The sequence below is a fragment of the Centropristis striata genome, chromosome 7 (genome assembly GCF_030273125.1).
Source record: "Centropristis striata isolate RG_2023a ecotype Rhode Island chromosome 7, C.striata_1.0, whole genome shotgun sequence".
Lineage (NCBI taxonomy): Eukaryota > Metazoa > Chordata > Actinopteri > Perciformes > Serranidae > Centropristis > Centropristis striata.
In genome coordinates this window covers 29,676,609-29,702,492 of record NC_081523.1, presented here as the reverse complement: position 1 = coordinate 29,702,492, position 25,884 = coordinate 29,676,609, and the positions used below count along the sequence as shown (strand labels likewise).

General features: G+C 40.6%; 1 protein-coding gene across 2 annotated transcripts in view; it reads right to left on the bottom strand.

The window, feature by feature from the left end:
• The window catches only part of sema4c (sema domain, immunoglobulin domain (Ig), transmembrane domain (TM) and short cytoplasmic domain, (semaphorin) 4C), a 111,206-nt gene extending 90,443 nt beyond the window's left edge, over positions 1 to 20,763 (bottom strand). For both annotated transcript variants that reach the window (XM_059336981.1, XM_059336982.1), the window contains exon 1: positions 20,236 to 20,763. The gene's annotated coding sequence lies outside the window, so the exon portion shown is untranslated. The remainder of the gene's footprint in view (positions 1 to 20,235) is intronic.
• Positions 20,764 to 25,884: the final 5,121 nt, after the last annotated feature.

Below are 25,884 nucleotides of genomic sequence, written 5' to 3'. Positions count from 1 at the left end.
TGCAATGGAAAAACAAAAGCGGCAGGGTGTCTGGGTGGCAAACAGGGAGGGGGAAAATGACAGCAGTACAAAGAAATCAAATAAAGTCTGACAATAAATGAAGTGCAGAGGAGGCCTGTGGTCAACGAGCAGAAGTCAGGGAGCTGCTGACGACAACAATCTCACTCTGCCTTTGTCTTTTTTATCTGCAGTATTTGCCTCTTTCCTATTCTTGTCGGCATCACTCTATCTCACTTTTTCTGATTCTCTTTCATCACCTCAGACACTTCTCCGGCTCCCATTCACTCTATACGAGTTTTTTTTCCATTCTTTCATTTATTTCAGCCTCCACTTTCTCTCTTTCTCAGCTCTGTCTAGCACTTTCTGACTTTCTCTCTCTCTTTTTGTGACCATTGGACTGTCGCTCTGCCTCCTTGTTTCTTACTCTTTCCAGTCTATTTAGCTGCCTGACACTATGTCTCTGTCTCTATTCAGTCACTTTTCTTTGACCGAATTTTATGACTTTTTGCGAAATGCACTTTTTCACTTTTCTTCCAGAGACTCGGATGAAAAGATTGACACCTCTCTCTTGTCAGTACACTGAAAATGAAGCTGAAGCCAGGAGAAGGTTAATGGAGCTTATCATGTGAACTGAAGGCAGGAGGAAACAGCTCGCCTGACTATAACTATAAGTATAAGAACTCTTTGGACTCTTCTTGTCCAGGAGCAGTGACGTCCTGAGAAAATGAGAAATACTCCTGAGAAATACACCTTATTGTGTTTAGCATAGCTTAGAATAAATTGAAAAGTCATTACAGCATCTGACAGCACTTCATGGTTTTACAAATTCTAAAGCGTGGATGCTTCACATATATCTTGAATCTGGCAGCACAACAGATCAAGGTGGACACTCAAGATTTATGTCACCAATTCAGTATCCAACCAAATGTGAAATCTGGTCACAACCCCCCCCCTCTGTTCCAGATTGTTACCCAAAAAGAAAGAAAGAAAAGAACGTGTATTTGCAAAATATTATGGCATCACAGTGAGTTTGACCTTTGACCTTTTTGATATTAAAGTACCTCACTTCATCATTTTATGCTATTAGACATTTGTGCGAAATTATGTCATATTGAGCGTAGGAATTCTTTAGTTATGCCCAAAATGTGTTTTGTTCAAATGTCCAAATTTATTCTATTTTTGGTTTTGTTACATGCAACAATTTCTTTTTACATCCACCACATACTTTTGTGCAGCATCTCTGAATATAGCCTGGGTTGCCAGAAATGGTTGCTGGACACAGATTTTAGATACTTGGCAACCTAAATAGTAACAAATGTGTGGAATTTTGGGCACGATCATTGCACTGGGCTGTTATCAACTGAGAAACTGAATTGTCTCTACATTTCTGTTTCTTTAACAACAAATATGATACAACATTTTAAAGGCCACATCTTGTAAAAAGTGAGTTTTTAATTAAAAAGCAGCTCTAGGTGCCATATAAATACTGTCAAAGTCTCGTAACTCTCAATCTACAGACAAATTCACACAGCTCCTATTCAGAAACTGTGGCCTTAAACAAGCCATGCTATATATACATACAGCAGCATGATGATAGCAGTTAGCATATATATATATATATATATATATATATATATATATATATATATATATAAATATATTGTAACAGTCATTTCCTGGCTGCAATGAAGGTGCAGACATGCCAAATCGCTGACCAATTAGAGCCGACTGGGCCATTTCAGGAGGGGGGCTTTAGGAGACAGGCACAAAAACAAACTTTAAAGCATGTAAACATGTTCTATTAGGAAACCAAAATAAAAGTATGAACCTGTAAATAAGTATAATATGTCCCCTTTAATTAGTGAAACTTTGATAGATTGGAGGGAATTTGTTCTATCCCTTTCATCATGCTAAGCTTGGCTAATCATGACAAGACTGCAGCTTTATTTTCTCCCCAAAATATTGAACTCTTCCTTTAAGTAGTTGATGTTGTTTCTCTCAGTCTTTTTCTCTTTCTGGTCTGAATAGTGTCTACCTGTGCAGTCCCTCCATTTAAATGAACGATGAGGAATTGACCAATCCAACGTTCCCTGTGCTGGAACCAATAAGTCGATAGAGACACTCCAACTGCTGACACACACACACACACACACACACACAAACACACACGGAGAGTGACAGAGATACACATTGATGTCTTCATAGTTTGGTAACAACACCTTGGTGCACTTTCTCAGGTGTGTATGTGTGTGCATGAGGTATAAGCTACAGCTCAGGTGCGAAAAGACACATAAATAAATCATAATTACAAGTATTTCATGCTTTAACGCAAATTAAAAACTGCCTGTGTGTGGGGTTTTTTTTCAATGTGTGTGTGCATGTAGGAGGTGTGACGCAGTATGTATGACAGAACAAGAATATGTGAGAACGCAGCATGTATGAATGTGTTGGAATGCTACAGCGCATGTGTTTGTTGATTTTGCAAAGCTCGCCCACACACACACACACACACACACACACACACACACACACCAACTCTCCCTTCTTTCCAAAACCCCTGGTGCCTTTGTGAGTCAGTCTTGTCAGCGTGTGTGTGTGTGTGTGTGTGTGTGTGTGGTACATCTTAATCTTCCAGCTTAGACAAACCCAGCAGTTTCTGGTTAATGTTGTTAATAAAGTCTAGCAGGAGCTCTGTCTGTCATACAGCTGTGGTAACACACACACACACACACACACACACACACACACACACTTACAAGCATATATATATATAATTAATAAGACTAAAGGAGATACAGACACAAAGCACTTAGACAAAGGCACACCCTCTCTCCCTCTCTCTCTCTCTCTCTCTCTCTCTCACACACACACACACACACACACACACACAGACAAAGATGCACACAGGTTACCACACACTCACAAAGACTCAGACACAAAGAAACAGCCACACAGACTCAAAGAGGGAAAGCCAAAGGCACAGACACAAATAAACTGATAGACACACACACACACACACACACACGCTTAAGCACAGAAAAAGACACTGCGACAGACGACGCGGGCCTGACAGCATGAAGTAGATCCAGCACCAGCGCACTGACGCAGACATTGGCCCGCTGATGAGCAACACAGCCCTCACACGCTTGGATCGCTGAGGCAGCATGCTGAGATGGCGAATGCAGCTCTAGAGTAGACGGTTTTCTGCGCTTCATATGTTCAAAACGTTCAAAAACACAGCAGCTATGTGGAACAAAGCAAGTGCCTATGCATCTGCAAAAGAGACAACTAACAATTGAACACACAGGGCATGTGGTGCGCTCACACCCTCACACTGGCTGATAATTATGGAGTATGGACACCAACACATCTAAAAGTTAACTGGCACAACCCTCGACTTGCCTGCTTGTGATTATATTGCAGAATTTCATTCAGATTGGATAGTTTTAGTGCCAGCGTCAGGATTAAGTCACAGTGTTTGCTGGAGGCAAAACTAAGGAAAAGCTGGAGGCAAATACGGATCACTGTAGGCTACATAACCTACTTAAAATGTCATCTTGGTGTGTTGTTGGGTGCCAGAATTGAAAGAGTAATGGCTCTAACTTTACAGTTTATCTCATGCTGCCACTGGTTGCATTTGGTTATGCGATAGGATAAAATAATTGGTCTAAAAATGCTTGTGTTATTGGGTTAAAAAGAGGTTATATAAAGTATATTCTGTTGAAGGTATGGACCAGTCAGATATGTCTAAAGGTTTGTCAATCCCACCTAATGCTAATTAGAAATTTTGGAAATAGGAAGAATACCAGAAGGTGATTTCTCTCATATCTCTCCTGACACATTCAGCTAGCGAACATGGTTAGTATGGCTAGAGACAAATACTGCTGTTAGCTAGGTAGAATTTAAGCTTACACAACACAAATTTAGATAACGGGAAAGGATACAAAGATATTTTGCTACTTGTGTTTGTGCTTTACAAAAAATTGTAATGCAAATGTAAATGCAATTTAATCTGAAGGCTGTGGTACATTTTTAGTAGGACACCATCATTTGTTGACAATTAACATGTTAGCTAATGCGTTAGTTGACATGTTAGCTATTTACTATGTATAGCTTTCTGTTTTAGATTTCAATGATTTCGTAACTTTTCAAGATCAAATTTCATTAAGTAGAATTGAACAGGAATTAACATTAATTCTTATTAACAACAAACGTTTAGCAGTTGGAGTTAAAAAATAAGAAGTCTATTGGAGGTGCTACATGTTTAGCAAGTTGGGTCAAACAGGTAGAGTGGTTAAGTGAAGGGATGTAGAGGCATGTAATTACACTGAGGGGAGCTTTTTTCATGTTGGATCTGATTACCGTTTATCACAGCAGCTCAGCACTGTTTGTCAAGTCTCTATCTGTTCACAAGACCGATAATCCTAACTGCGACTGTTGCATATATTCAACAAAAATGTGATGATGTGTCATTATGAGGCTGATGCATTGAAAGGCAACAATTTGAATAAGCATTTTTTAAATCTCTGCGCAAACCTTAAGGGCATGTTCGTGTATAAATATCATGTTAGCTTATACATAGGCTTTTTCAATCAGTATGAAAACCCCTTTGGGTCAAATATTATTGGTATTGCAGTGATAAATAAATCTTTTTTTTTATTCACATTTAATATTAATTTTAAAATCCTAAATCGTAAATCTTTAATTGCTGCATTGACCAAGTTCTAGAGGCAGAGGCTGGTCTTAACAGAAAACCAGTGCCATTTTTCAGCAGGCAGTAGTGCCCTGCCCTGCTGGGTGGAGCAACCGGTTATAAGGCCTTAGTATTTCCTTGCCTGACCTTAAAGCCAGGATGTACATTTAAGGTAATGAGCTTTTGTTTTGTTAACAGAACACCTTCCCTTTTAAGTGTCCTTGGCATTTTAACTGACCTCATAGGTCCCTTTTTTAGGGCACACAATAATAAAGAGCATGCAGATTTTTTAATGGATGGTTTGATATTTTGTGAAAGGCTTTCTTGCTAGGAGTAAGATAAAAAAGAAAATCAACAGTCAACAGTCATTTAGATTAACACAGCCTTGTAGTTTACACTATCATTTAGACCTTACTGCAGTGGCCTGGGTTTGAGTCTGGCTGCATGTCATCCCGTCTGTCTCTCTCTCTCTCATTCTTAAAAAAAAGGTGATTAGCTTAGCTTAGCATAAAGACTGGAAACGGAGGAAACAGCTAGCCTGGCTCTGTCCAAACAAAACAAAATCCATCCCCTCGAATGTCTAAGGCTCAATATTTATTCGAAAACCAAAGTGTAAAGAAACTGTAATAGACCAGTTGCCTACATAACTCTCCATAAACCACAAATTCTCATTTTTACACTTCCAATTTAGCATCAATCTGTTTCTTCAGCTTCTCCGATTATAGATAATCACAAAGGCACAGATATACGAATAGAGGCCCACACTCAGCAAAACACACAACTCCACCCGTCTGCTACCCAGCTACGCATTGGGGAAAGAAAGACACACTCTGCCACAACCACACACACACACCCTTTCCCCCACACAGACACACACCCATCTGCGCGCACACAGAACAGCTAACTTAATTTCAAAATCAATTAATTAAAAAGTACGGTCCTCTCCCACAGGGAGTGAAAGACAAATTTGAGGAATTTAATCCTGGTACACAAATCAGAGCTGTTCAGCCGCAGAGATATGAGAGGACAGGATGGATGGAGGGATGGAGGGATGGAGGGGCGGAGGGATGGAGGATGGACGGTCAATGAATTTTAAAAAGGGAAGGCGATTTAACTAAGTCGGTTCAATTTGACACGACTCCTCTTGCTTTTCCTGCTTTACTGTATAGCTTCTATCTATCTATCTATCTATCTATCTATCTATCTATCTATCTATCTATCTATCTATCTATCTATCTATCTATCTATCTATCTATCTATCTATCTATCTATCCATCTATCTATCTATCTATCTATCTATCTATCTATCTATCTACTAATGGACAGAAGAGAAGAAAAAGCACAATCAGCAGAGAAATTGAGAATGGCGAAAAGGGTGTGTGTGTGTGTGTGTGTGTGTGAGTGTGTGTGTTTGGTTCATCAGCATCTCTCTCTCTCTCACTCCCTTACTGTCTCTTTCCATTAGTTTTCAGGCTTTTTTTAAAAGAGACGTGTTATTGATTTTTTGACGCCTTGCAGCAGAGGGGGCTCAGAGTTTCTGTGTGTGTGTGTGAGTGTGTGTGTGTCTGTTCTCCACGGCTGGTCTAACCTCAGGCGAAAAAATCATAATAAAGAGTTTGCCTTTCTCTCCTCCCTGGTGTTCCTAAAAAAAGACTTTTCCTAATAGGTAGAAGAAAAAAAATAACACTGCGAGATAAACTGTTCCATATGCCACAAGTGTGTGTGTGTGTGTGTGTGTGTGTGTGTGTGTGTGTAAAAGAGTGAGAGAGAAGATAGAGAGAACTTGTGAGCGTGTGTGTGTGTGTGTGTGTGTGTGTGTATGTGTGTGTAAAAGAGTGAGAGAGAAGATAGAGAGAACTTGTGAGCGTGTGTGTGTGTGTGTGTGTGTGTGTGTAAAAGAGTGAGAGAGAAGATAGAGAGAACTTGTGAGCGTGTGTGTGTGTGTGTGTGCGTGTGTGCAAATGTTTGACACTCATTGTGTGAATGTGTTAGTACAGGTAAATGTGTGAGAAAATGCTTTTGGTCATCCATATTTGTCTGATGTTGCGAGTGTGTGGTTGAGAGCCTATGAGAGAGCATGTGTGTGTGTGTGTTTGTGTGTGTGTGTGTGTGTGTGTGAAAGCATGAATATTGGAAGAAGTATTCAAATCCTTTCCTAAAAGTAAAAGTAACAAACAGAAATTGTCTATGCTCATAAAAGTGCCTCCAATTTTTTAGATAAACTGAAGAATACGAGTATATAGAAGTTTAGAATTGTAGTTTAGAAAATGCCCATGCACAAGTTTCACACCTTACGTGAAGCAAACTTGCAAAGGTGCAAATTATGCGACAAGAATGATGCAACTATGAAACTCAAGTCATTTGTGTAGTCATACAAGACAAATTTTCACCTCGAGCAACAGATTTTCATGATGCTATGCTGTTAAAGTCTATCACTGTTCTCCTGCATAGCCCTGATTGATCCGAACTCCATTCAGAAAATAGGTATTTTAAAAGTTGCTTGTTGTTACAATGACAGACCTACTAAAGCATGAATTCATACATTTTACATATCAGCATCCTGCCATAGTTATTTCAGCATCCTTTTGATTCATTTATTGCAGTTAAATCACATTAAAAAGACATGGTGGTGTTTGGTCTTCTGACGTATGTGGAACTTCCACAAGGGTAAAAAGCTGCAATAGTGGTTATTTCAGCCATAATGAAAGAAAGAAATAGCGGAAAGAATCGTTGTTGTTGTTGTTGTTCTGCACCGGTGCATCTTACATTAGTAAACAAATAACGGTAAAAATAACATAAGTAATACAAAGCAAAAATTTGCTTCGCATTTATTGTCAACATGAGTTAGTCTGTAAGTCACATGTAGGTTTATTACCAGATGTCTGAAGTATCATCTTGGCTTCAGCTGAACTTAAAAACATTTTCCACAGAACAACTAATGGCTCAATGTTTCTGCCCCAAATCTTTTATGCATTTTCTTTCACTACATTCACAAAAATTCACAGGCACAGAGCTGCCGACTGCCATCTACCAAGTGTCTCATACAACCCCACATCATCAGAAATATCCCTTTAATACTATAGCAGTTATATATATATATAATTTCCCTCTTACAGTAAATGCAGTGGAGTTAAAGTATGCAAAAAAGTAGCATAAAATTAAAATTACTTGAGCACAAGTGCCTCATAACTGTACTGAAGAATAGTGCTTTAGTAGATTAAATTAATTCATGGAAAGCAAGAAGGTGTGTGTGCATGTATGTATCAGAGAGTTATACAGAATGTGTGTGTGTGTGTGTGTGTGTGTGTGACAGACTGCATGTGGAGAGGTTTATTACAAAGATACACAGGGAGCCCAGCAGTGGGGACTAAAGGGGAGAAAAGAGAATAAGAGTGAGTACCAAGAAGGAGAAGATGAGAAAGATTGAAAGAGAGAGTGAGAAGAAGGTGAAGGCAGGTTGGAAAATTGATGGTGTAATTGTTGACTGCTGGTCGGCTCTTATCTTGGTTTTTCAGGGCTGTTGTCTGGGCATGCTGGCTTCTTTTTCGCTTTCCAATCTCTGTCTCTCTCTAGGAGTGGACCAAACCTGGCAACCCATATACTTTTCTATATTTTTACCCTCTTGCCAGCCCTTATATTCTTCCCAATCCTCGCCTTTCTCTACTTTTATCTCCTTTCTGTCATATTACTGTGGCCTCATCCCATTGAGCATCTTTCTTTCCTTGTTTCTCTTTCCATCTCAGACAGTCAGACATCATGCAGAGAGCAGTAGACTGGAAAAGAGCAGCATGAGAGGGGGTGGGGGGTAAGTGCAGCCAGTCAGGGTCAAAGGTGAGTCTGGAGCAGGATAGGGGCGGGCGAGGGGGCAAAAACAGATTCTGTCTCCCTCTACCACCCCCCTCCCCAGCACACAAGCCAGACCAACACCTCAACAACAGGACTATTATAGCTGCAGCTGCTGATACAGCTGGGCTAAAAGGAGATCCTGGAGCTGGACTCGAGGTGGGGCCAATAACCAGAACTAATAATCAAACTTTGTGCCAAGCTAGCAGTGATATTTTGATAGAGGTATGTAGCAACAGACCCAGAGAAAGTGAATCAATAAAGCTGGATTTATACCTGGTGCAGGGGGTCAATGGGAGTCCCACTGCAGATATCATGGATATTTATAGGTCAGCACTGGATTTCCCCTGATGATATCACTACACAGAAGTATATGTACTGCAAAGCTGCGGTGGCTATATGCGTAGAATCCCTTCTATGCCATATCTCTGACTGTGAATGGCTTCTCACTACTCAAAATTGTTGAGGTACCCTTGAGCTCTTGGGCCGTCAACTTTTTACCATCAATTGTACCACCAGTGGCAGGCTGACACTAGGGTTGGGCAATGTCAACCAAATTGACAAAGCACGATGTCCCAGTGAAACATCACGTTGAACGATTATGTCGTCTGTGCGAGTCTAAAAAATGATCAAATCATATGGGAGCTACATCCGACATTTTGAAGAAAAGGATGTCTGTCATCTTATCAATCCGTTCGTTTGCCGGAATTATTGTGGCAAAAAAAGTGCTTTCGAAGTGCAAATTAGTTGAAACAAATTCTGGCCTTCTCATTCTCAAAACTAAGCATGTGTTGTGAGACTCAATTCATGTCTATGCAAGGGAGCCGATAGAAAGGCTCTTTCAAGTCTCTGTGTTCAGTTCTCAGTATGTTAGTAGCTTCTAACTGAATCTCTTTGGTTTGAAGTTTAGGTTCTTTCCTGTGTCCATGTCTGTTGTTCGCTTTCAGATAGGAGTGTTACTGCTGATGAAAACACAGCCTTTTCTGATTTTTCTGCTTCATAATAAAAGCTTTTTAATAACAAAACAACTTGCATTGCTTTGTGTCATGAAGGCATCAGGTTCAGTGACATTGTAGCACTGTTCCCATCTGGTATAAAGATACTGTCCTTATATGTCAGTCAGACCTCCCCAATTACAGTGTTTACTGTATGTGGCATCGTGTTGGATCATCATAGAAATACAGCAGATGAGTAGGTGGGGAGGTGGCATCGTTAACATAAACAAACAGCAGGTTCAGGATATCCAAATGATACTGTACAGCCTGTATTTACTTTACATTCAAGGCCAAAAAGTGTTGTGTTGTAACAAGTCTTTCATAGGAGGCAACAGTAACAGTGACAGGTTACCTCACTGCAGCATAGTTAGCAGCTGCTGTAAACACTGTCTCAGTTCCAGTTACACTATAGCTGAAGAAAAGGAGCAGTGACTCATGGGCTCAGATCAGGCGGGAGGCATCATACCATACGATCCATGAGGCGAAATCTGATTAGTCAGGGGGCAAGGCGTCTCGCTCCTTTACATCGCACTTTCAATCGTTTTCTACAAATCATGCTGGCTCTTTACTGAGACATCTCCACTGGAACAGTATTTCACACATTGTCCACCGTCCACTTCACACCTGCCAAAGAGCCCCATGGTATTAAAAAGAAGTACTTGCTTGGTAGTAAAAGCTACACTGGACTAGCATTGATTTTTCAACAATAAAGGGTAGCACAGACTTGACTTGATGGGCCGAGTTTCCATTAGGAAGTGCAACGCTAAGTTAACTTTGAATTTGCAATTACAGGAAAACATCTATGTTTTCATCTAGGAGGGGCTAACGGCTGACTTTAACTCTCCTGCAGGCCAAGATGACCCTAAACACATCAAGACACAAGCAAGGGGAGCTCTCAATCTCCCAATAACTACCAAAAAGCTAAGCTACTCCCACACACTTGCTCAGCTGTACTCTCAGAGAGCAGCCATGTAGGGGCCCTCCTGCTGCCGATAAGCCTGCCTGGGCCCCTCAGTAGTGCCTACCCTGGAGAGAGGCCATTAGCCCGGCTGCAGCTCCTTCCTGGATAAGCTGCAGCTTACCAGCCTGCGAGCCGCAGGGCAACTTTTTATTGTCCTCTCAAAACTTTATGTGTGAGTGTGGGGCGATAGCTTGGGAGGGGCTGTGTGTGCTGGAGTCTGCAATACAGTATGTGTGTGTGTGTGTGTGTGTGTGTGCTCATGCTGCGCGCTCCCGGCACTTCCTGCCCACTAACGGCCAGTCCCACGGTAGGGAGGGTGAGCTCTATCGGACCAGAACAATGCCAAAAAAAGGCTGTCATAAAAACAAACTACCACGCTCTGGTTAGCACGGGGAAGGAGGGTAGGGGCCTACTTTCCTCTCCGCACCCCCTACTGCCCACTGCATCTGCATCATTATTCACACACACACACACACATTAACACACACAATCTCAGATATCCAGTCCATGAGCCACTATTTTTTACTGCTATCTTTTGTTGGTAGCCTATACACATTTGCATACATTATCCAGGAAACAATGCATGAAAACAGCAAGAATCAAGAGCTAAATATGCATAGTCATATACTCTACACACACACACACACACACACACACACACATAGCGCCGCTGCCACTGACAGTAAACAATAGGAACCTCTGCATTCACACTGGGTCCAAACAGCTTTGACGTGTCACCAAAACCAGAATAACAAAAAAAGAAAACAATTCCGGCGGTCCTCTGTACACAAAACACAGTGCAGACGACTGAGCCAGAAAACATCTGCTGAGTCGGGACAAACAAAACAACAAGCAGACGACGAACAGGCGCGTCGGGGGCCTCAGAAAACATACTAAATACCTTGCAACGTGCCCCCGAAACACAGTTGGCTCGCTGACAAGGTTTTTGGCCGGGAATATTAACATCTCTTCCCAATCCAGCTTTACAATTTCAACCGCAGCCAGAGATGGGCAGACCCAGGAAACAGGATGAAACAGGAAAGAGGAGTCCAGCTGCTATCTGAAGAGGATATTACTGGACAAGTTTCAAATATGATTGAAGATTTCTTTCCCTGAGTCACTGACTAGTGTTAGAAGACACTGTAAATGGATAGATACTACTGTATACAAGTAGATGCTGTGATGACTAAGCAGGAAGAAGTTATACTGCTACAGTTGCAACTCATTAACCCATAAAAACCAGAGGGATCAGTGATCTCAGCTGACTTATTGTCTTGAAAACTGCTGTATTGGGCTCATGCCATGCTAGCTTGTTGGGACAAGGGCTAAGTGATGCTCCAAAGTTACATTTGACTTTGACCTCTGACCTAAAGGTATCTGATTTAAAATACTTGCAAGACTCATCTATATAGACATGCTCAATTTATGTTTATCGGATGCAGTTTGCAGTTTTTTTCATGTAGTGCAAATGTGTTATTTTGGAATGCATAAATTGGATATCACAAGAAAGTTGACACTCTTGTGATTCAGTGAGCTCAAGTGAAGTCCCCATGGTAATATTTCAGTGTAGTGAGACATTTTATGAAACTTGACCTCACTGTATAAAATGAGCTGCTGGGAACTCTAGAATAATCACAGCCTCATGAAACTTTAAAACTACAAACTAGAGAGTATTAAGAGGATGTCTGGCTTTCCCATCACAACAGAAGTACCTTCCAATCCCAAAAAATGCAATTCTTGTAGAAATTAAGTTTTTGATACCAAATCATATGGATTTTTTCTAATGTGTTCCTCAAGGTCTCGGTGTCTCTATGTGGTATTTTGGAAGGATTTTGACTCAAAAATTGCTGCAATAACTTATGATACATAATTGATCATGGAAATGCCCTTCATATACTCCTGTCATAAACCCTTATACACTCACTGTCAGAATTTGAATAGGCGCCTAACAAAAACACACAATATTTATTAAAGATTTTTGACAAGAAAAACTTGACATATAATAGTGCTTTAAGCTTTAGGTTTCCAGCTTGCAGATGGTGTACACCACTTATATGTGGCAAATACTGCTGACCTGCTATCATCCCCTCAATATCCCCTTGCCTCCGCCCCAGAAAGACTAAAAATGCATCCATGAGGGTATTTAAGGGTTAAAGGAATTGTTCAACATTCTGACTTATTTGTGTTTATGGCAAGAGTTAGATGAGAAGACTGATCTCACTCTGTATTGTAAATTTGTAGCTGGAGTCTGAGCTTAGCTAAGCTTGCCAAAATGTTTCCTCACTCCAGCTTCATATTCGATTCAATTAACTATAATATTGAAATCAGAAAGCATTAACCTGCACCTTCACAACTGCTCACTGTCAAACCTACTCAATGGTAATATTTATTGAAATACTGAGTCGTCATCACTTTTATGACACTATTTTTCCTGAACCCAGCTCACTTACCAGTAAGCAAAAAATCAATTTAACCTCTCTAACTCTGTGTTCTGTTTTACATAAAAACTTGGATGGAAAGCCAGTGATTGATAGACACATCCACAGAGAGCAGAGCAACACAGAGATAGCCAGTGAGAGAGAGAGGTAATGATAGACAGAGAGGGAGAGAGAGACAGAGAGAGAGAGAGAGGGGCTGGCGACAGCAGATGGCCAATAGTGGTCAGCTGGTAACAAACAAGCAGGTCAGGGCTCTCCTCCACCTCCATTCTACCGCTCATAAATAATGCAGAGGACACAAGTCACCCAGAGAAGCTCCACCAAGCTTCTTCTAAAGACCTCCAGAGCCACATAAAGGCAGATAGAGAGTTTGTTGTGCAGAAGAAAAAGCACAGACCTTTATGTCATGGCGGGGAGCTCAGGCTTACTCTCCATCTGTTCCTTCATTTGTTTCAGACAGCAGTGATTACATTTGGCTGATGCCTCTCACCACTGCATTCTGACATTTTTAAAATGACATTGATCTGCCTGGCAGGGGGGAAATTAGAGGTCAGAATGAAAAGCTTTGATAAACACAGCTTCCACATTGCAAGAATGAAAAGAGTTGGTGGTGTACTTGCTTTACAGATTTGCCTCCAGGAACGTCAGTTTGCACCATATTGAATTTTCCACCAGCCTGACTTTCCTGGAAACACTTCTCTTCCTTCAGGGCTTATTTATTTATTGATCACCCCAAAGGGGGCTGCATCATTCATACATTGTGACAAATATTTATTACTGCCTTGTGTTCTATATTCTGAGAGTATTGCTTTTTTGCAATGTTGTTAATTTTTGACTTCATTTAATTTAACTGAATGGATTTGAGCTGAAAGATCCATAAGGGCTGCTTCCGAGGCGTTGCGGGCGCTGGCATTACTATTAGAGCCACCAAAAGGATTATACTACTTTCCTCTATCCGGGCATAGTTTTCATTCACAATGGGCTGAATATGCACTTGTCTGTTCAATTAAAGTTGAGCTATATAAGTGGTAGTGCTTACACTTTGGCAATGCAAAAATGACCTCATTATGCTACTCGAACTGAGCCGAAACGAGCGAGAGAGAGAGGAAGAGGGAAAGAATATGTATGCGTAAGTGGGTGAGAGAGACAGAGGATGAGAGAGGGAGAGAGCTCAAAGGGATGGGCTAAGTTGCAGAGGAGCAAAAGCTTCTCGTCTCGGAACAACTGCAATCACAGCCGCTGCCAAAACCCTCTGGATCCATCTTCAGTGCCTGATGGAAACTTCTCAACAGGCCTTAAGCCACTGAGAGGGGGCTGGAGGTTATGCAGTGTGCAGCCTGATGTGTGTGTGTGTGTGTGTGTGTGTGTGTGTGTTCTATATTCATGGAGCCTTCGGTAGTATTTTAACATCAATAAATTATAGCTGCATTATATTTGAGACATTAGAAACATTCCTGTAAACAAATGAGCCGGGAGGAGTCGGAAGAGCTCACGGCACAAATTAAGAAAAATCATCAACGCTTTGACATATATATGTCAAATTTAGAAAAAATGCTCTACATATGTTTAACACAAACTGGGGAATGTTACAACACATGCAGAAGAAGAAACACTCAGCAAATTCAGACAGCACTACCTGACACAGAAATGCTGCAAGTCATTGCTGTGTCATAATTCCATCCATGTGTCAAAATGTGTCACACGTGTCTACTTTGCATGAAAATAGGCCTTGATATTTTTTTATATGCTGCTGACTCCACAGTAAAGAAAATGGAGAAGCTACTCACAGTATTAAATCAGTGGAAACATTGACTTTCTCATTGAGAGGTTTAATTAGCAGTGACATTTCAAATCCTTGTGATAGATTTCCTTTGATGTGCACTTGCTATCTCTTTGCCTTACAACATTTTTGCATGATAACTGCAAGACAGATTAAGATTTTATTTATGATTTTTATATTTTTATTTAAACTCATGTTCTTTTTAAATGACTCCTATTTCCACTTCTTATGGTCTGCACTTGGACTTGGATTCTGATGTATGACTTCAGGGTTTCCCCCAGTGTAATGCAGGCCTGGTGGCCCATTGGGCTTAATTTGACCCCCAGCAGGTAAAAGCATCAGGGATTTTATAAAACATATTTTTAGGATGTTGTTTCAACTACACCTACAGTGGAAACAGCAAGAGGGATGGCAGGTACAAATCCAGAGTTTGCATGTTCTCCCTGTGTCAGCGTGGGTTCTCTTCGGGTTCTCTGGCTTCCTCCCACAGTCCAAAACCATGCAGCTTAGGTTTAGTGACTCTAAAATTGCTCATATAAGTGAATGAGAGAGTGTATGGGGCTCTGTCTCTATGTGTCTGTCCTGTGATAGTCTGGGGACCTGTCCAGGGTGTACCCCGCCTCTTTTCTGGGGGAAACCCTTTGATATATAAAATACAGTTTGATTGATAGATTGATAGATTGATTGATTGACTGATTGATTGAAATAGTACTCCACAGCCAGCCTCCTTCCCATCTTCCCTCAGGCACTCCACATGCTCCTCAGTTAGCAAAAGGTTAATGCTACATGTGTGCTGAGTGCCAACATGTACAATTATATCAGAATGGATGGAATGTTAAATATAAAGCAAATATTAGTAAGAGCACTTTGAAATCTTAGTTTCACCCAAAAACTCACTTGGTTTATATTGTTTATGACTTGCAGTATTTCTCTACAGTACGTCCTGTTATTATGTCTAATTGTTGAAAGTGTTTCTTAATTTGCTTGCGCTTTGTCTCGGGCTGCCAATTACACCTTAATTTCAGTTAATTAATTACTAAAAAAATAATGTGTCAAAAAAAAAATGAAACGCATGTCTCAGGATGGAAGCAGACGGGGAAACGTTGCTTGGCCCAGAAGGAATTGTTGATAGGAGCAGAGTTCTGTGCACCTTTCACATTAAGGAATATCCGTACAGTCAGAGTACTTGAAGCCTGAAAAATCATGTTAACGCAAAGCACAAAGCAGATCTAGCAAAGCCCCTGATGCTAGCGTGATCAGAGAGTTTCTCCAAGCCACACTGGAACAGGCATTCAGTCACAGAATGAGGGAAGTCTACCTATGACAGATTAACCAACAATAAAAGAGATGTTGACATTTAAAGTTTATACTGTCTATTCTTGGTTCATTCACCTTAATCCAGAGAGCCCCCAACCAATATTTCCACCACTGTTATGAAAAACTAAGATCTTCAGCTTTCAGAATCCGTATTTTAAAAAGCTGTTTTTTCCAAGGAATATTCTAATGAAGAAGCGTTAAACTGCAGTGTGTTATCCTGGCCACGGCATATTTCCACCTCTATTAATTTACAGCACAAAGAAAGATTGCTTTAAGGCACAAAAGAAGTAGACAGTGCTGTCATAGAAGAGGGAAGACTTTTTCAAAAATAGCAGATGGTGGAAGGGGATGGAGGTCAAAGAAACAACCCCCAAAAAAGGCCTTCCAACACATTTATCCTCTGCAGGAAAGACAAAGAGAAATAAGAGCACATCACAGGAGGTTTGGGAGGCAACATCCTGGTCAGAGGAAGGAACATGGTTCTTTGTCTTAATTTTGACAAAAACTGCTAAACTTTAACAGTCTTTTCGGGGTTGATGATGGTAATTAGGCAGGACATAGCATGATCAATGTGCCAATGATGTGCTAACGTGTAAAAATCCTTAATGTGAGAGTGTGTGAGTGTGATTTAGCAAGCCGGACTTCACGTTCCGGTGTCACACAGCTGTGCACATATCACACCTTCTCTCAACACATACACATTACCTTGCCTCTATAACTAATAGGGTCCTGAATAATGCACTGATAGCATTAATACAGGCACAGAAAGCATAACATAAACATGAAAATAGAGAGTTTATATCACTTTGACCTCGCACCCTGCTGAACCCATTTACCTTGATGGTGTTCTAAACATGCCTCTTCCCTTCCTTCTTCTCTAAACATCAGTATGTCCAGCCCCAACCCCGCCTCCCAGTGTTCCCCTCCACACACACACACACACACACACACACACACACACACACACACGACCCATCTGCTTCTGCTCTCCAGACGTTGCATCTGGCCTGCCATGAACCATATCTCTGTTCAACACAAACACACATTTAAACAGACACACACACACTGCGAAGCATCAAAAAAAATTAGTTGGGCCGATTGTGTTTGTGCAACATCAGAACAGAGGGGGCACGGCCGGAGATGTGAACTGCCTTCAACTCAGCAGGAAACACAGAGCAGTTTGAAACTGCAAAAACAAAAGCAAATCTGCTTCTGAAAGAGACTTTTAAGGCTGATGAAGAAGGAATTAAATCGTTGGTGGAATGAAAAAGGATATTTTAAAAAGAAAAAGCCTACTGTGGGAAGCTGGCACATCAACTGTTGCTCAGCGGAGGATGTGAAAAAAAACAACCTCTCCCACCATCAGAAATACATTATCGTTAGCAAATTCAGATCTATACACTCCTACAACAACACTGCCAGCGTGTGCCTGAATGCTCTGTGTGTGTGTTCCTGCAAATCTTTTGCGTTACATGATCAGAAATCATCGTGTTATCACGGGAGTTTACTGTGCATTCAGCTGCTCAACATGTGGGCTGCAGGATCCGTTGCATTGATGTGGATGACAATTAAACACACACAAACACACATGCAGCAGAGAGGAGACATCTGGTGCAGTGACGGTGTAACGGCTATGATGCAATGTTGGCCCTTTGGTGTCAAAACACAGTTATGTCACGTATGTGCACACATGCATGATGATGGGCAAACACATACACTGACGCAGCTGATGTTGATGTGATTGCATAATTAATCAGAAAATTAATCAGCAACTATTTTGATAACTGATTCATTTAAATCATTTTGCAGACACAAATACCCAAAAATGGCTTGATCCAGTTTCTCAGATATAAAGATTTGCAGCTTTTCTTTCTTTTATGTGAAAGTGAAATCTTTTAGACTGAGTCGGACAAAACTAAATATCTGAAGTTGTCATCTTGAGCTCTTTGTGGGAATTTTTCTTTATTTTTTTGACATTTTATAGATAAAAGAATGAATCAATCAATGAAAAAAAAACACAGCAGAGAAGTCTTTTATGAAAATAATCATTTGTTGCAGCAATGTAGTGAAGTGGATGGCTGGGGAACACACACAAATACACACACACACACACACACACACACACACACACACACACACACACACACTGTAAATAAGAGATAAAAAATCCACATTTATCTAAAGTGTACCCAAATAGAATATTATAAACCATTCAATTAAACTGCTTAGTGCGCGAATCTGCCCACGTGTGTGCCTGAACTTGACTCTAAAAGCATGTATGTATGTATGTATGATGCATGTGGTCCTTTGTCTGCATGGCTGCATGCTGTTTTATTGTGTGTGTGTGTGTGCGTGTGTGTGTGTGTGTGTGTGCGTGCGTGCGTGTGTGTGTGTGTGTGTGTGTGTGTGTGAGAGAGGAGCATGAGAAGTGTGTGAAGGAAGATGGGAAGGAGACTGGCCGTCAGGATGTGGAGTCCATTGTCTGTCCGACAATGAAGAGATCGAGTCGGCAGGAGTCCTGTAGCTCTCTCAATGGAGGCATTAACATCTGGGGCCAGAGGGCTGCAGCGTGTGTGTGTGTGTGTGTGTGTGTGTGTGTGCGTGTGTGTGTGTCTTTGTTGCAACTGCCCTGGATAAAACTGGATTTTCAAGGCTTTTTTTCTGACTGGGAATAATGTCAGATGTCAGGAGAAATGCTTCAACAACCAATTTGTTTTTTGAATTTCTTTACCTTATCTCCGCATAACCTACTTCTGTCTGGTTTAATCTTCCCCATGTATTAATATCATGGATTATGACATGTCTTTAAGGTCCGTGAACTTTATCTTACAAATTAAAAGGTGAGTAAAGTGAATTTTGGCAGGATTATCCTCCGCTACATCCCTCACTAACACTGCAAATGTCAACTTGCAACTCAAACATTGAATTCTAGCGCTATATTACTTTCATTAGTCTTTGCAAATGACACGCTGACATGCACAAACACAGTCACACAAGCCTTATGAAGAAGAAATCCAATGACAAACTTCATGAGAATATTACACAAATATCAAAGCAGAAAGTGGATCTTATAAAGTCATCCTCCATCCCACATGGCAATAACATGACTCCACTAACTTAACCATGTACTCCCCCTGTACTGTCTGAGAGTTAACTGGCAGTGGCACCATCCAGCTTGTAAAAAATAAAGACAAGAAAAAGCAAGCAGACCCCCCACTCCTTCTAAACCACCACCTTTTTACACAAATCCTTGCTGTCCAGTGTGGACGCCTGCCCTCCTCCTCAGTAATTACAATAATCACTCAACTGAAGCTAATACTTACTTCATTAAGGGGAGAAAAATCAGAAGTACTCCAAAGTAATATCTCAAATCAGTGGATTATTGTCACCATAAGAGCTTAATTTTTGAGTGTCAGCTGAGCAAGCGGGAAAAAGAGGCAGCAATTTAACCGACTCATTGCTTTTATGGCACTGGAAGTGAATCAGGGCTGTCATATATAGCTACTATGTGAATATGAAACATTAAAATCTCTCTAGTTTTTAGTAAAATGCTATGTGAGCACTTTATTTCCCACAACAACTCTATTAAGTGTAAAAGTCTGTCTTTAGGCTGCCAACAGAAGTTACAAAGTAAGTTAGGAGTATTAATGGGACATTATATAGATGTCATAGAGTATGCAAAGCACTATTATGCTAATAAATGTTACTAAAAAGTTCATTATAGGGCACCACAGGCACTCCACATGCAGGAATATTGCAGGCAATTAATAACAATATGAGATTTTCCCCTTTAAGGAGACATGCATGTATAATAATGGCATACTACAGCACTAACATAGATTACTACAGTAGTGATGGTGAATCAGTATACAGTACTGTATAGGTATACAGACTACAGTGAGTTGATTCCCTTCCAGCAGCTCCTGACCGCAGTGCGCTGTGTTTACACTGCGCGGAATGGAGATAAAGTTGCATCACATTGAGCCCCAAAAAGCACAACCTACAGCACCTAAAGGACCCGTGTGGACCACGCGCTGTATCAGACTGCGTCCTATTTCCAAGAAAAAGGGGGGCTTCATGGCAACAGTTGGAGATCCGGAGAGACTCCGGATCAGGATCTACCTTCTGCTTCCCTCGTCTACTTTTAATCCAGCCGCCTCACGGCACTGCACAACCACCATTACGGCAAATAACGGCTCCAAACTTACCTTGTTATTCCGGTGATGGTGGTGATGATCACAAGCAACGCGTCCTGCGCTTTCCTCTCCGTCTTTCTCCGCCGACAGTATCCTTTTCTTCCCCTCTCTTCTTTCTCCGTTATACCGGATTTGTTCTTGAATCTCAGTTATAAATTATTCCACATCCTTATCAATTTCTGATGAATTGGACCGCCGTTTTCCTCTCTTCTCTTTTTCTTATTTCCGCTATTTTTTAAATGCTTGGACTATAAGGCAAAATCAAGCCATATGATCCTGTCATTCAGTTTCTACACAGAGGAACTGGCTCTCCGCGCAACTCCCTCCCAAGGCTTTGTAACACGAAACCAGAGGAGGAGGAGGAGGAGGAGGAAAGGAGGAAAAAAAAGAAAAGAAAGCGTGAATTTAATCCACTATCTGGGACGAGCTGGATGGATCTATCCGCCTCTCTGCGCAGAAGTTTCAGCGGTCCGTAGCAAACAGACAAACCGGAGTGTTCGTGGCGCTGCGTCTGTGCCAGTCTCCACTGGAAATCGTGTGTGTGTGTGTGTGTGTGTTAGAGTGTGTGTGTGGCGCTGCAACGTGTGTGCGCCCCCAGCCTACTTCTGCAGTACGCATCACAGCAGGGACCTGGGAGGATTTCAAAAAAGGCACACAAACAGGTCTCCGCCCATTAGCCTCTGTGAACAAGGGCCCCGACACAGACGTGGGGCCCCCCAGCAGCCATTACACTGCTTGATTAAGACACTTTCATTGTGTGGAAAGTGAAGGTCTGTTTTGGCAAAGTGCTTCCCAACCTGGAGTCTGACCTGAGACACTCAGAGGTCCTGTTTTAACGGGGCTGAGGAGCAGGGTGGCTGGGCTCTTAAAGGGGGCATTGTTAGACTGGAGGGTCTGGTTCCTCACCACTTCCTGTCCTGCAGAAGAGCCAGTGAGCAAGGCACCGGCTCAAAACCTGCTCAGTACCCCAGCTGGGGACAGTTTCTCTGCCCTTTCTGTGGCAGAGAAACTGTTTCACAAGAGATCAATACAGCATTAATACAGTGATATTATCATGCCTTTATGTTATTGCGCTGAGCTGAAAATACAGTAATACGAGTAAAAACTCATCTGTTTTTTTTATTATTATTTTTTTTATCTTTGATCTCTTTTCAGATAAAGCTTTTCACCAAATTGAATATTTATAGTTTGTATTGTATTGATGTTTTCATTGTCTCATAAAAAGATCAATGATCAGGTTTATAAATGGAGGGATTGTGGTTTAAAGCCCCTTTTTGCTTGAGTCATTGTAAGTCACTGCAATTCACAATGACTCAAGTATGCTGACTTGCAACTTGACTTGAAATTAAATGACTTCATACCAGTATAAGTCCTGTTCAGAAATACATCATTTCATATTGTTGTGTGCATATGTTTCATTTCGTTTCCGTTTATTTTGGTCAATACATGTCATTAAAAGTAAAGTAACAAACCAGAAAAGAAAACATTAATCAAAGTAAACAATAAGTAAACAGAGAAAGAAAATTGACAATAGACATTTGGACTGAAAAGGCGTAGGCTGAAGCATAGCTTATTACGCCTACCCTGTTACAACTCAAGTTAATTTAAAAAATAAAATGTACAATCTCTTATTTATTAATAAAAGAAATAAGCAGTCACAAAAGAGAAAAGAGAGAAGCTGCTTGGTTTTTTCCCTTTCCTCTTTCCCTTTTCCTTTCCCTTCCTTCCTTTTCTCCTTTCCCTTCTTCCTCCTTTCTTCCATCTTCCTATGTGTGTGTGTGTGTGTGCGCGGGCACACATTACACATAAGTCATACACTATTATAGAAATTTGAGATAAATAAAATGATAGCAACGTTACATTTCTGAAGACCTCAAGACTAAATGACTAGAGTCACATGTCTGTCTTTTTGACATGACATCATTTGGGATCTCTGTGTTTATGTATTTCATGATACACAGTGTTTATTGTTTGATCTCAAAACATGAATTGCTTCTTATCTTCTGCTAAAATGATACATGTTTGGCCCTGAAAGAAGATACCAAATATATAATATCAGTGGAGAGATCTTTCATGAGTAATCGCAGCAATATCACACTGTTAAAATACAAGTTAGTCCCACATTCATCATGTTGTCTTAAAGCCCCCCTCTGCTCAAAATGTGTTTTGAATCTTGTAATTTCACTTGGATTTGAGCTTCACTGTGCAAAGTTTGACAAAAGAAGACTATTTTCACTTTCATCTTTTGAAGAACGAAAGAATAACATGTTCCTGCAAGTGTTGTTGTGACATCACAAGCCTATTATGGTCCAGTACACAAATGTGATGTGAAAACTTGAAGTGAACCGACAATTATATTCAGTGAATCAAGGTAAGAGGAGTAGATGTGATTTCAATCTTTCTTTGTGAGAAAACCACATCTGACACAAATTAATAATTAAACCAAATAATATTTATGTTTCTTAAAACACTTGGAGCCCTATTTGAATTATTTATACCACACAGTCTTAAGTGTATGGCACAAGTGCATTTAGGGTGTGTCCTAGTCCACTTTGGCGAGTTAAATGGTACATAACCTGGGCACATGAGTGCATGGAGCATAAGGTTGTTTTTAGTCTCTTAATTAATCAGAGATTTGTTTTCTGCGTAATTAATTAAACCAATCAGAGAGTCATTCCACTCTCTTTAAAAGCCAGCTGTGTCTGAATAATTTGCCCTTTAAGTAGCAGGAAAATGCTGCACCATTGACTTTAGACCAGGTTCTTGTTGGTCAATGGCACAATGACTTTCTGCTGCCTCAAGATAGCAATGCGTCAACAATGTGCCTGGCCTCACCTCATTTTAAGACTTACTGCCCCAGGGTGCATTTATTGGTGCAAGCACATTTGCTACCTTCACAATGTAGGCAGTTGGCATGAAAATAACTGTATCAGGCTGAAACTAGCAATGACAGTTAAGGTGTGCTGCTTTTGCGCTGGTTTTAGGATAGGTCATTCCTACTTCCTATTTTCTTATTTCCATGTTTTCAAACCCATGGCTCATGTTCATTGTCCTGACTGAGGATAACAGGAAGAATCAGGGTTCTTTTTCTTTTTTTCTATCAACTCTGAGATTAATGTCCACTCTACTCTTGAGCCAAAGTCACTCTACTATATGTAATCACATTGGGGAGCCAGTCACCAATCATGTACACACCATTGCTCACGCTGTATATATTGCTCAGTTCTCCTAAAGGGGTACTCCAGTGATTTAGTATAGCACTCATTAATTTGGTGGACGAAGGATATTCTAAATCAAAGCAACAGAGGCTGAAATATAATGACTTTTAGTGCTCAGGATTGGTCAATACTACATTTTACATAATGTTACTCAATAGTGTCTTTCATTAGACGCGCCATGTCTTCATGTCGTCATGTTTGTACTTCAGGCTTTAAATGTTGGGTTTTGAAGCCCAAGCTGAGATAACTCTAGTGATGTCATCATGGTGTTTTTTTTTTCAAGCTCTTTCCACAGCCACTGCAGACATTGTACTGAACTGTTTTCACATGCTGAGTACAGCTCGGTGTGTCTTGTGAGCTGAACTAAAAGTGTGAAATTGGTGGAATTCCCCTTAAAACTGTAAACAACATAGAAACTGTGGAAACATTGTAGATCATAATGTGAAAACACTAGTAAGAATACAGGAACACACATAAAATGAGACATTTGTCCGTTTGTTACCCCAGTGCATGCTGGGAGACTTCCCTTCAGGCCTACATTTGGATGCTCCAATGTAAACCCATCCAAACGACTCATTTCAGTGTGAATGCAAGAATGAATAATTTTAAAAATAAAATAAGACAATGCCAGCATGCTTTTATCAGTGTGTCTTTATTGATTGTTTCAGCAAACAACTGCTATTAATATGAGTGTGCAGTCTCTACAGAGGAGACTAAATATCTGATATAAGATTTATAATCCTGAGCAGAGAAGACAAAACATAAAAATAAAGCACAAGACATGGGATTATGATCCAGAGATTAAGTATGCAGATTAGAAGGCAAATATTAGAATGATAATCCCTATGGATTAGCACAGAAAATATTGCACATTATTTTTGTCTCAGTGTAAGTATTGATGTAGCAGCAGACAGCATGGGGCCTTTTAACATCAGCACAAATCAATAAAACGATAAGACAATAAGATGATTTCCTTAAGGCAAGGCTAAACATCTTCAGCTATGTATGCGTTGTCATTTTATTCACACCACGTTAAACACTTTATCGGCTGTTTACTGCTGTCTGTAAGCGTGTGTCTAGCACCTTGCAGCCTGATGCTAAACTGTCTGCGCCGTCTGATGGAACCGCTGTGAACAAAGTTGCCCAAATCCTCACACAGACAGATTACCAAATAAACAAGGCTGAATTATAATGCTCATAATCTCACACACACATCAGGTTGTAGACGCTCTGGCAGAGATTTGTTTGGTTTGAGAGTTAATGACTTTGGATTTGGGACACTAATTTGGAGTCAGACTCTCATTCCACAGTGTGTTAAAAACAGCTCAGTGATGAGAAGGAGAAGTAGCACGGGCCTCAGGCCACATCAAGAGACACTGTTGAGAAAATGTGGGTTTTGGTGCTAGAAAGTTGTGCTTAGTACGGTGAATATGGTCTTCTAGGAATTAAAATGAAAAGAAAGCATTTTTAAACAAGGAGTCCTAAGGAGACCTTGACCTTTCCTCTGTCTACCAGTCAATAACACTTCAAAATGAAACACTGTGATGAAAATTAATTTGTACGGATTATTCGCACCCAAGGTTGGATAAAATAGACTTCAGATGTATTATGTAAAGAAGCAGTCATGTGTGAAGTTCCATGACTGCCCCCAAGTTCAATTTGATATTGATGTACTGTGCTGCCTATTCAGCAGCCGGCATGGAATAAATAAGAGTTTCAGTATGCCCAACAACTTTATATTGTGTCTTTACTTGTTCTCTTTCTCAATTTCCTATATGCTGAGCCAGTTTAATGCCCCCCAGGCCTTTGAAAGCCACTCAGATCTCACTTTAGAAATCCATGCTGCTGATTGGACAATATTGCAGTCTTTCTGCCATGCTCAGAATCTTTAAATTTGTCCAGAAAGCAACTCCAGCTCCACTAACTTCATTCTTTGGCCTCAGTTTTTAGTGAGATGGTCAGAAATGTCTGTTTGAACTGTCTATCATAATTCATTCAGAGTCTGTCTGGCTCTTTTTTCCCCCCCTAACCTTTAAAATTGTATCACGTTGCATGGCAAAATGCACTGCAGTTTAATTCGCACCTCAACTCCAATGGGAGTTTTTTTATTCCATTTTTTTGTTTTTTGTTCTAACACCTGCAGTTGGTGTGAAGGAGCACTCAATTTGTCAGCGTTTTTGTTTATCAGTCAATGTACAACCATCAACAGACTGAAAGCGAAAACTTTCTCGCATACAGTAATGCCGCTGCTTTGAGCATACGGCCTTGAGAGTGTGAAAGCATAAATTATAGTCTAATGGCTGACAGAGCAGCAAAGAAAGATAGCGTCTGATAGCGAGTCAGCAGCTCGGAGCTCTCGCTTACTCTGTTTTTCACAGCATCTGATAAACAATAACAAGGATATGCGAGTAATTACAGCATTCCAGTAGCATGTTTTTTTTTT